The sequence below is a fragment of the Episyrphus balteatus genome, chromosome 2, assembly GCF_945859705.1.
Source record: "Episyrphus balteatus chromosome 2, idEpiBalt1.1, whole genome shotgun sequence".
In the NCBI taxonomy this organism is placed as follows: Eukaryota; Metazoa; Arthropoda; class Insecta; order Diptera; family Syrphidae; genus Episyrphus; species Episyrphus balteatus.
In genome coordinates this window covers 52,966,815-52,978,544 of record NC_079135.1, presented here as the reverse complement: position 1 = coordinate 52,978,544, position 11,730 = coordinate 52,966,815, and the positions used below count along the sequence as shown (strand labels likewise).

At 30.6% G+C, this 11,730-nt stretch overlaps 1 long non-coding RNA gene across 1 annotated transcript; it reads left to right on the top strand.

Moving 5' to 3' along the window:
* Window positions 1–8,145: 8,145 nt before the first annotated feature.
* Window positions 8,146–10,434, top strand: LOC129912004 (uncharacterized). The gene is made up of 4 exons (XR_008771730.1): window positions 8,146–8,521; window positions 8,587–8,730; window positions 8,892–9,410; window positions 9,463–10,434. It is a non-coding gene; the product is annotated as an uncharacterized LOC129912004 (long non-coding RNA).
* The last annotated feature ends 1,296 nt before the right edge of the window (window positions 10,435–11,730 follow it).

Here is an 11,730-nt window from a genome sequence, read left to right as displayed (position 1 = left end):
TTTTTTTTAAGATTATGTCAATGAATTCGTAACACTATGCTTGTTATTTATATTTGAGGCTATAAAACATAAGAAGTTTTAAAATTCAAGCAAACATCCAAGCTTTGTACAAAAGAAACCAAGTGAAATAGAAAAATCTGTATAAACATAGACTATGACAAATCAATTTTTGAAATGATACTCGTAGCTCATAATTTTGGTAAAGCAGGCATGAGTTTCATTTTCGGTTTTGCTTCAAAAAAGACCAAATTTTAAATTAATAAAATTAAAAAATGGCCACCTGTTTTCCAAGAATGGTTTCTCTGGTGATTCTCAGCAGTTGTATGAGGTCTCCAATCCAAGTTTTGAAAAAAAAAAATGGGAATTGATCTTATTTTTTTTTTTTTTTTTTTTTCAAATAAATACTGTAGTTTTTTTTAATTATTTATATTTCCCGTCTTGTGCGTCTGGTCATGCAAAAAATGTTGATACTGTAATAGCCATTCACATTACATATATATATATTTTATATTGAGAATATACTTTATCCAATTTAAATAGAAAAAGTTTTTGAAAATAATGTTTATGAAATATTTAAAAATATTTATATAATCTTATTTAATTTCAGACAATATTGTTGTATTCAACAAAATCAACATTAAAAAATAATTGTTTGGGTCCTCAATTGTGATTTGCACTTAAAAATTTGCGAATCAGTCAGAGGCGTACATTGAGTTGCTGGGCCCCGGAGCAAGACTTAATTTTGGGGCCCCTTTAATATTAATATTTGGCCCTTTGATATATAAGAAAAAATAAAAGTACGTATACGCCATACTTTTTGAAGTGAAAACTTCTTTAGTATCGTAGTGATTTGAAACAAGATGAAACGAAAACGCGACACGACTTCAACTTGTTATAACTTTTTTGTTTTGTACTGTAGATAGGTAATTAAATAAATTAAATTATAATTGTACAAAATTTCAATTAATTTCATATTAAAAATTCGGAGATAACGGTAAAAAGATGTTCTTTTCCAACACACGTTATATCTTTTGATCTAGTGCACATACAAATTTGACTTAACTTTAATACGCATGCTGATAACATAATATATCACACATAACGGTACGTGCTCTAGAAGTTACACAATCTTAAATTGAAAAATACCTCAAACACCTTGTGGAGATCTGTTGCCAATGACCAGCCACAAGTGTAGGAAGTACCGTTATCTCAGTTCGAAATTTCGACATGGTTGGCTTAAAAAATTATTACTTTTTTTGTAGGCATGGTAGAAATATGATTGAAGCGTGAAAGGTGATATAATACCTATTTAGATTTTTTCGATATTTTTTTTATTTTTGCAAGAAAAATGATTTTTCAAGGTTTCACTTCTACCAAGTGTGAATTTGCACACATGATTTTTTTTTTTTGTATGTATCATTTGTTGGTCGCTAAGATTTTTAAAGTAATGTTTGTTGGGGACCTTACATAAAATTTAATTTTTCTTCAAAAATGCAATTTATTTTTTTGGTGCCCCTGAGGTATTAATTTTTGAGACGAAATATTAAGTGGCTGGCTACTAATTCATTATGCATTATACCGAAGAAAGTAATTTGTCTCTCAAAAAAATTTGTTCCAAAGGGATTCATGTCAAATATCTTATCTTTTTGCTTCGTTACTTTTATAATAAGTTGCCTTCTCTGCATTGGGTCCAGTCAGGGCCCTACAGTCGTTAGGGGGCCCCGGGGCACCGCCCCGCTTGCCCCAATGGTGTGTACGCCCCTGGAATCAGTAAAATCTTATGTATTTGGACCATTTGTCAATTTTTAAAAGAGTACAGTGTACATTATAGTGTGCCAAGGGGATCGCGAACTCAAAAAGTTTGAAAAACACTGATTTAAAAGAATAGAATTTAAATTTGAGATTTTTCACTCAGGAGGCGTGGAAACCATGGAACACTTACGATCATTGTATAACTATGAAACTTTGGTGGAAAGGTACGTCAGATAGTTGATACTAGGGAACAAATTTAAAATTTGTAAATTTCTACTCAGGAGAAGTGTTAACCGCATATTTTCACTCCCATTTAAAATTTTAGATTTTGAAATTTAAAAGATTTGGCTTAGATTCAAGAGCACCAGTTTCTTCTGAGACTGGGCAGAATTGGATTAAATTTACCAGTTTATGCTTTGATTAGTTTCGCCTGATATTGATGCCAATATCGAAGAAGCAATTAAATATAAAGCGAAATTCCTGAAAAAAAAGTAGGTACATGGCTCCTATGCAACTAGAAATATTTGCTATATGATATTTAGAGCTTTTCACAAACTTTTTTTAAATTTCAAGCACATGTTTTAAGTACGACAAGAACCATGATAGTTTTTTTTCTACTTTTTTCCTTAACTTTTGACCTAGAGTGTTATTATTTTCTAAAAATATGAATTCAAGTGAAGCCAAAGATTTTTTTCATACATTGTATAGCGAAACCCTTAGTTGTTCTTTTCTTTTGAAAAACATCCTTATTTGGCACGAATAAATTTAAAAAAACTGACTCTAAATTTGTAAAAGAAGGAAAAAAAACTTTAAAAGGTACATACGTATACACCACATTGACCTAACTTCTAATTTGTAGTCTCTGGGCTTGAATATAGTAAAGAACGGAAGGTTCTTGTCTGACACATCATAAATTTACCCTTCAGTTCTAAAATCGACTGATATTGATGCAAATATCTGCATTTTTGGGCAGAAAATCACTAGTAAACTATAAAGTCCAAAAAGCGTTCTTAAAGCCAAAATAAATTTCACTTAAAATCATGTTCCATTAATACCACATCTATTCACAAAGAAAAAAATAAACGATACTGACATTATCCCTTCTTTTTCCATTTCACTGCCCATAAGCCCTCGGAAGTAAAATACTTTAAGGGATGAAATGAATTATGTTTCATTAGGAGTATATAAGTATCATTTATTTAATTTAAAACCAAAGCACAGACACCCTAATGAATAAAAGAACTCTCATTCTGTTCTTGTCCTTTAACTTCGTGATGATAAGAAATTACATAGTCCAGTTCTTTCCTTCTGTATTATATGTATGTACGTATGCTGTCTGTTGGGCGACTTTCCGCAATTTTTCTCAATTTATGGTGAGCTAAAGCTTTTAGTGACGCATATAAATGAAATTTGTTACTTTTTCTGTATACAAAAAAATAAAAAAAAATTATAAATGGTGAAGGAAGGCGGAAGTTTGCAATTTTCTGGCTGAATTATCCGTCAGGCAACACACGTAGTCATAAATAAACCGTACAAAGGAAGTTTTTCTCCCGGTAAATGTGGGTAGCAATAAGGATACTCTTATACCTAGAACATTTTGTTTTGATACACTTAGAGTGAGGTCTATACAGACTACAGAGAGAGAGTAGCATCACCATTAGTCATCCAGTCAAGTTGCGTCTGGTGTTATGATCTTTTTGTTATTTGGTTTTTTGACTTTTAAGGTTAAATGCAGACACTTGGTTGTGTTTGTTTTTATTTGCTTTTTATTCACTGATGAAAAAAAAACATCAAATAGAAGATAGATCAGACATATAGTTTGGCGTTCATTTGTCAAAATTTGAGTTGCTTGTGATTTTTATAAGACAAGAATATTCACTAGGTTAAAAAGTATATAAATTATTATGCCTTATTAAAGTATTTTAAGAGAGGCTTTAACTTGTAGAACTGGAATTTAGTTTTAAACTCTCCAATACCCGATACGTGCCTACAAAAATTTTTAAAAAGAATACAGTGAAAAATTGTGGTTAGTTTTTGATCCTTTAAGTTTTCGTACTAGAGTTTATCAATTTTCCAAGACTTTTAACTAAGTCTTTTTTAAAGATAAGACCCTTGTTCCCTAAAATAAAAGACTCGATACGTGAATTTATGAAATTTTGACAATTTTCTCATGTTCTGATATGGCGTCATTTTGAATTGTTGAAAAAGGAACTTATTGAGTGTTCACCGGATATGTGGACTATATTTTCCAGAACAAGATTGAAGAAATATGATATTAGCACATATCCTTTCCGATTTTTTGTTTTTTGAAATTTCGTTTTAAACTTTCAACAATGTTTAGGTATAAGATTAATATTTTTTGGTCACCAAAAAAAACGATTATGGTGGTTACAAAAAAAATTAAACTCTCCAATTTATTAAACGAATAATTATTCAAAAATGGTTTAAACTTATAAAGATTACATTATAATCAACTTAAAAAAAAAAAAAACATTACTATACCTACAAAAATATAATCTTTTAGTTCCTTGCTCTGCTTAACAAAAACCTTAAAATGCTTGATAATTACAAGCATAGCAAAAAAAAAAAAAAAAATAGAATCACAAAGACACAATTCTTCATAGCATTTGATGTGTTTTACCAGTCCGGAAGAGCACTAAAAGAGAGAACAGTTGTTCTAGAGCCTGGTTACGTACCCTCAAAATAATCATCTCATATGTGTACCTGTACAGCGCAAAAAGGGATAGCACTGGAATATATCAAACTCTCATAGAACCCGAAAACAATTAGTACAGTGCAAGCACCATCCAGTAAATGCACCTGCACCACATAGAATCCTTGCTTTCACCACCTAGTATAGGGCTCTCTGCATTCATAGGTTAATTCTTAACAAACACTCTAAGTCGACGAACGGGAGCAAAAATTTTTGTTGTACAAGTAAGACAAACACACAAAAACAAAGCAAATTAGCAAATACATGGAAGGCAAGGTAGGTATACAGAGAGCATCCCATAACGAAGGATCCTTTGATAGAGGATGTGGATTGCTTTATAGTCGTCTCAAAAGCGAAACATCCCAGCAACAAAAAGTACTTACAATTTGATTTTATTGCCGGGTGCAATGTTCGTTTAAACATGCTAGAATCCAGTACTGGAAATAGCTGAAGCTTTGTAGCTTTACATATTTAATATGCTATATTCATAGGTAGCTGTAAGTATGTATGTCGTATGCAACTTCTTTTGTTCTTTTAGGAACTCATGGAGTAGGCAATGAGTTGCTGACTTTTGTCAAAAAATGATATTAAAATGGTATGATATTGTAGTGTGTCCTGCTAAGTGTATCAAAATGACAAGTTCAACCCTCTTTTATGAATCTATTTAAAATAAACTACCAAACCTTAAAGGCTCTTATAAAGCTTCGTAAAACATAATTCTCGAGCAGATACATATGTGTTTCAAAAAGTCTTTAAAAAATTTCGTCATTCGAGGTTTAAAGTTGGAACTTGTCACATAGTCACAGTCGCAGTCAGTTAAAGAAAACATTAAAAGTATAAAGACTTGTGAACAATAACCTGAATCAAGAAAACTTTCAAACCCATTATAAATTAATGAAATGCCGTGTATTTAGATGAACTTTTTGTTGTTCAGCGAAATCCAACAATATTCAGGCAAGCCAAAGAGACTATAAGGAGGCTAAGGAGCTACAAAAAGTGCACGAATAATAGAATAACAGTAAACCCTACATAGCAAATAGAAAACACAATTTCTAAATCTTTATAAAAGGTAAATACATACACTCCTGATAGTAGGGGAAAGTGGACTAAAATGGCACCCCAAGGTAAAATGGCCTCTTGATGGAAAACGTAGAAGGTAGAATCGAACAGAATTAAAGGTTTTATGAATGCGATTCTCTAGTTTAACTGGCAAAAGAGACATAATACTAAATTTTAGCAACTTGTTCCAAGAAAATGGAAAAGGAGCTTTTAGACTCTATTTTGCTTTAAAATCACGTATATTTGTACAGTGTGCCATTTTTTCCGGGTAAATTTGGTCAGTGATATTTGAAGTCGTCTTGAAACACAGTACACGCATAAAAAGGTTATCAAAATTTGTTTGTCAAAAATGGGCACCAATCTGTCAGGTCAGCCTTTAACCCGACTAACAAATTTGATTCTATAAAGCTTTACAGGTGGTAATGTAGCTCCTGAAAGCTTTATAGAAAAAGGATATTGTTTGTTGGGAATTTTTATATTTCAATCGCAGTATCTAAACAGGAAATTTGTTTTTTTTTTTAATTTATAAAATGTCATTTGAAAAAAATATAAATTGAAAAATAACAAATTTTCTTTGTGTTTCTTCCCGGAAAATGGTAAATAATTGTTAAAAAATTAGTGGTGTGCGTGGTTTTTCGGTTTTTGTGAGTTTTTCGTCGTTAATTTAAAACAATTAAGAATTCGGTAGCCGACATTGGTCGACCAACGTCAGTTTGAAAGATATTACCTTTTTATGTGTACTGTGGTCTTGAAAATTAAAAAAATTAAATACTTTTTGGAATTTTTTTAACTTGCAAAGAAAAGTAGTGCAAATGCAAACTCATTCACCAGAATAAATAATACTGTCTCGATCCAGTTTCTCAATTATGTCCTATAACTTTGTCCCAATTTGAGAGAAACATTTGAAAGTAAATAACCTTATCTCTAAAAGGGTATCTTAGCTCGAAGATTTAATTCCTCCCAAACGATCGTAAAATTTTTACGTAAAACTCCAATTGATAATGGCAAAAACTTGTAGAATTAGAAATGTTTATGCTGCAAAAAGATATTCACATTTGTCTGATACCAAAATACATGCTAAAAATTAAAACAATTATCAATATCAAAGGTTTTCTATAACCACGCTATTCATCCGGTATGCAGAGTAATTGTGGTTTTCGTGCTACTATTATACCAAACTTATTGACTTATTGAAAAAACCTTACCTCATTGATTTCTTTACAGTCAGGGGAATACCATCAAATCGCAATTAAAATAATGGAAATATTTATTATTCTGACTACGAACGGATTCTCAAAAGAAACACGGTATTATTTCTCTGTGTGATTCCTCTACTTTGATAACAGCCCAGTCATGCATTGGAACCTCATGGATTCAGCCTCTGAAAACTATGGAGAATAGAATACCCGTTAAACACTACATCATTCTGTGTCTCCTCAGTAACTGTGTCTCCTCAAAACTAAGATAAGGGTCTTCGTTTCCCCGTACATAGAATTGGTAAAGATTTTCAGAAATATCTGTTCAAAATTTCTTGATAAAATTCGAAATAGTATAAATAAAAGGAGAAGTAACCTTGATTTTCAAAATTTGAAAATTAAACGGAATAAATTTTACCATTAAAACCATTACGGGACAAGGCCGTGTGTGAATTGAGTGTTTAACCGAGGCTACATTTTTGACACTATTGAGGTGACTACAAAATTTTTCAGCTGTCAAAAATTTACCCTGCTCTGGGATCCGGTTAATATTTGTATCTTCAGAAGATAAATTTTTCACAGAAGGTTTTATCAATTTTTTCTAATAAATATGTAATCAAAAATTGAAAATAAAGAATGGAAATTGCGAAAGAAATACAACATTATGAGTGTTTATCAAGGGAAAAATAATATTCTTTGATATTTTTATTTTATTGAAGATGAAAAAAATTGGAAGTGTATGAGAAATTGAGAATCAAAAATAAAATTCACAGAACAACGCGTGTTGGAAGTTTGTAAATTGTAAAGATTTATAATTTTTTTTTTTTTTTTTTTGTTTTGCAGGAAACAGATTTCTTTACCACGTCTAAAATTTATACAAGTTCACACAGCTTAAGAGCAGACTAAATTTTTGACTGAAAATTTAATTTTTTACCTCAATAGTGCCAACAATTTGTCCTGGGCTAAATATTAAACCCAATTCACACACGGCCTTAAAATCGAAGATGACAATCACTTTTTTAATTTCTTCTATATCGTAGTTTTCGGTTCGATGAAATTCGCTGCACGTAACCAATACATACCTACTTGCATTTAGATCAAGTGAAAAATAATAACGAAATATCAATATAATCAAGAGCTTAAAATATTTGAAACAAAAAGAATTATATAGGACATTCGTATCTTCCATATTGCATAATAATGTGTATAATAAGATGTTATTGATTATTTTTTCGAATGAAATAAAATTCGAAAGCGATGTATCTCATTCAAAATTTGTTTTATTTAAATTTAAAATGTACGAGTTCCCCAACCAAATTAGAAAATTCTCAATAAATACGAAGAGTAGCAATTTTACTCCCTTTCCAATCAAGTTTTCAATTGAAAAATAATCCCAATCAAAAAAAGGATTTTCAATGATTTAAAAGGAATTTTATTTCAAAATCCATTGAAGCAAAAATATGTGCAAAGGATTAAAAAGCTTTGCTTTTTTGCCATTACAAAGCATTTCTTATGAAACCATTATGATTTCATTTGAAAAACCTTTTACACTCGCATCTTTGGATCTTCTACCTACACGCAAATTTGCAACTGTTATTGATTGACATCGGAGTGTTCTGGCATTTTGTAATGAAAATTTTATTTTTATCCTTAAAATGCTTGTGAATACTAATGAAGAACAATAATTTTTAAAAAATAAGTATCCGACGACGTGCCTTTATGACTTCATTTTGTGAAATAACTTTGTTATAAGACTATCAAAATGGAATGACTTTGTCAGACTTTTTTTTATTGCTATAAGGTAGGTACTATAATTTTTGTCATAAATTTTATTTTTATTATTAAATGATGTTTTTTTTTTTTGAGATTCTGAAGAAGAAAATACTTTTGAAATTCACTCTGGTACTGAAGGATGAAACCGGAATTTGGTAAAAGCGATGTTTGAAAGTAAAATCCAATCTGATATGACAGAGAAGAAAGTTTCATTTCTTTCAATTTGTCTTACATAAGGTACATTTTTTTCTTATCCCTTCAAGAACCCTTTGAGTGTAGTTGACTCAATTCAACCTTTCAATGAAATTCCTATAACTCTTATTTTTAATGTCTCCAATGAACAGGAACTTTTTCAATTTTTTAAAAAATATTTGACCTTATAAAACTTTACTCTTTAGATAAAAGTACTTTAATATTGCTGCAAGAATGTACAGCAGCACTTTATTCTGGGTTCAAATGTCTTAAACATCAGACATGGTATGATTTTACCGACTCTTTTTTTTTTTATTCACCCAACTCCTAAAGTATACCAAGCTATATGAAACCGAAGAAAGAGAGAAAGCAATTGTCATAAGTGCTATGATGGAAGGATGTTCACTATTTCAAAGTACCTATAGCTTAGCCAGCTAGTAGCAAACTCCATTTAAAAGACAGAGACTACGGATATGGCATGGATCCTGGAATTCTGCTAGTTGACTTGAGTGACACAATGTTGATGAGAAAGTGAAGAAGAAGAAGAAGACGAAGTCACACAAGAAACAGATTCAGTTCAACAAGAGGGTAAAAGACGACTAAGATGCAGCCTGACAAAGTGGTGTTCTTGAACTTCATTATCTGCTCTGCATTCTTCTTGAAAAGAAGGAAGTGAAAGGATATCCTACGAAGATGTCACTTCGTGGCAAACTCATTTATAAGTGGTATATCTTTGGTTTTTTTTTTTTTTGTATATAAAATATTTTTTATTTTAAGGGGAAAGTCATGTTGGTGTATAAAGTTTTAGAATATTCTAAACCAAAAATGTATACACTACTGAAGGCATTTTTGACGAATATTTCAAATGACGTAAACGGAGTTATCTTACCGAGAAAGTTTTTTATATAATTTGGATCTAAAAAGCTGCAACTTAATGGACATAGAAATAAGGGTCTACCACGGAAGTTGAAAAGAATATATGAAGACACCCTAATTGCTTATGCAAACCATCAGGTAAAAAAAAAAAACTTGAGAAAGTAGTAACAGGCTCATCCAAAAAAGGCAAATTACATTAAGAGATTCGTTTGGAAAATTACATTATAATGCTTGACGGCAGTTTTTTAAGGACTCTAGTTACATACCTACAAAAAAAAAAACTAAACTTGAACGAAACGAGATGTTTACTTCCAGGGAATAGTGCATTACAGAATTTAGTTTTTTTTTTTCTAATTCGATAGATCAGCTGTTGGCATTTTTGCTTTTGAGAAGACGCAACTTGTGTTTGGCAAAGTTCATATCATAACAAAGACCAACATTGAATATTAAAAAGAGAATATTGATTTCTTAAAATTAATTTGATGAAAAATGAAATAGAAATATAAATATTTTCAAAAAAAAAAAATAAATCAACACCTATGTACCTATAATTAAAACAACCACAAAATTAATTCAATGTAATTGCTGCTTTGTCTTTTGATTATTATTATTATTGTTTGTCGCAACCACACATACCGCCAAAAGGCTGAAAGCATTTAATTTAACGAGAAATTCTCATTAATTTAGAAATTCAAAACATGCCTTCTGTGGTAGATTCCTATAAATGTAGCTTTGGTTATATGAATGTATGTCGACTTTTGCAAAAATATTCATCATTTTGTTTAGTGCAAATAAATCTATGCACATCATTGACATGGGAGTACGTATCATAGCAATCAATCTGAATGAGGTGAGGATTTTCTAATTTTGGGAAAGTGGTATTGAAAATTATGGTTTTGAGTCTATTTAATAATAGCAGGAACCATAGGCGGATCCAGGGGGGGGGCACGGGGGCACGTGCCCCCCCCAGAACTTAAAGTTCATACTTAAAGGAAATCAAACTATAAGAGTTTTAAAAATATATGAATAATAACAGAAAGAACTTGAGTGAAACTCTTGTCTATTTCTGGCTGAAAATGCGAATTTTGTTGATTGTTGCATACCTTTAACATGAAAAGCTCCACCTCACAAATAAATAAACGGCTATTTGTTGGGTACACACGAATTTTTTTTTTTCGATTTAAAAAAAAGTGAATTTTCAAAGTGATTTTGGTGAAAAATTTTGATATGGACATCGAATGACATTGAATGATATAAAAAATAATTGTATATGCAACTCTATTTCATACAGAGTGGTTAAAAAATTTGCACTTTTTTCGTTGTTTTTTTTTAACATTAGTGTTTTTAAAATAGCGGAACACGTCACAAAATTGCATAAACTATATATTATAGGACTGCTGGATATGTAGAACAAACTTGCATTTCAGAAGTTTGCCCAAGTTTGCACCCCGAAAATAAAGACCCCTTGAAAAAAAACTCCTCAAAAGCGACCCTTACTTATAGATTTTTATAAATATTATTTTATTGAGAAAATTTCTCCAGGGATACTTCTAAAAATATGTAAAAAAAAATGTTCCAAATTTCAAAAGAATCGGTGCAGTAGTTTTGAAGTTATGAGGAGCACCGGCGTTGAAAACATTAGTTGTGGGGATAACGATTTAAAGTTTTGAACTCTGGACTAAAAGACTAAAACGTTCCTAAGGGAAGTATTAAAATACTCATAACTTGGTCAATTTGGCTCCAAGAGACCTACAATTTGAACACAACATTCTTGAGGTATAAAACAATTTAACCCCTTGTAGCCCCATGTGACATTTCTGTAACAAACCGAAAAAGATTGCATAAAAGCTCTACAAACTATTTTTTTTTCTTTTGAATCTTCTAATATTATAATCTTTAAGTATTGCTTTATCGAAATAGTACTTCAAATTTCTAATAAATAGCACCAATAGTTTTTAATTGACAGTTAATGTTGAAAGTTGGGTTTTTTTTTGAAAATAAGCAAATTTGTGTAAAAACTACGAAATTCAGAAAAAAAATAGTTTTTGTTAGTAAACCAAACGGGGTTTTATTTTTGGATTTTAGGAAAGTGCCTAAAAATTAATATTAGATAGTTTTTTACTTGAATTTTTGCATTTTTATATAAAAATAAATTATTTAAACTTTTTT